Source organism: Nanorana parkeri, unplaced genomic scaffold (assembly GCF_000935625.1).
Source record: "Nanorana parkeri isolate BGI_ZX_2015 unplaced genomic scaffold, ASM93562v1 scaffold163, whole genome shotgun sequence".
Classification (NCBI taxonomy): domain Eukaryota; kingdom Metazoa; phylum Chordata; class Amphibia; order Anura; family Dicroglossidae; genus Nanorana; species Nanorana parkeri.
The window spans coordinates 2,331-2,859 of NW_017306431.1; positions in this window are offsets into that span (position 1 = coordinate 2,331).

Genomic DNA, 529 nt, shown 5'->3' on the forward strand with positions numbered 1-529 from the left:
CATTTTCTAAGAATAGTCTCTTCTTCACTACCTTGACAGCTACTCAGTCCCCAGTGTCAGTTTCAGGCTAGTCCCCAGGCTTAGGCCTAACCAGTTCAGTCTCTCTGAAGCAACTTGCCCCCAGGGAGGCCCTGGGGGAGTGAAGAGAGTGTTGCATCAGACACACTGAGCATTTATACCCTATCCCAGCATGCATCACTGATCTGTTCCCTTCAGTGATTGGCTGGGAGACATAAATGCCCAGAACAATCCTTATTGGCTGCTCTGCTCTGTGTGGTACAACACACCCAGCAACATACAGCATCACAGATTGCTCTGCAGAAATTGAAATGGACGTAAACTACAGATACATTTTAGAGCAGTCCTGTTGGCAGGGTGCTACACGGGCTATTATATTGTGAATAGCCTGTACAGAAGATCTTCGGTTCGACTGAACCGAAGGGCTGAGGTGACCAAAGCGAGCCGAAGGATCAGCCGAAGCTACAGCCGGATCCTTAGGCTCTTTAGTGAATAACCCGCTTTGTAATCT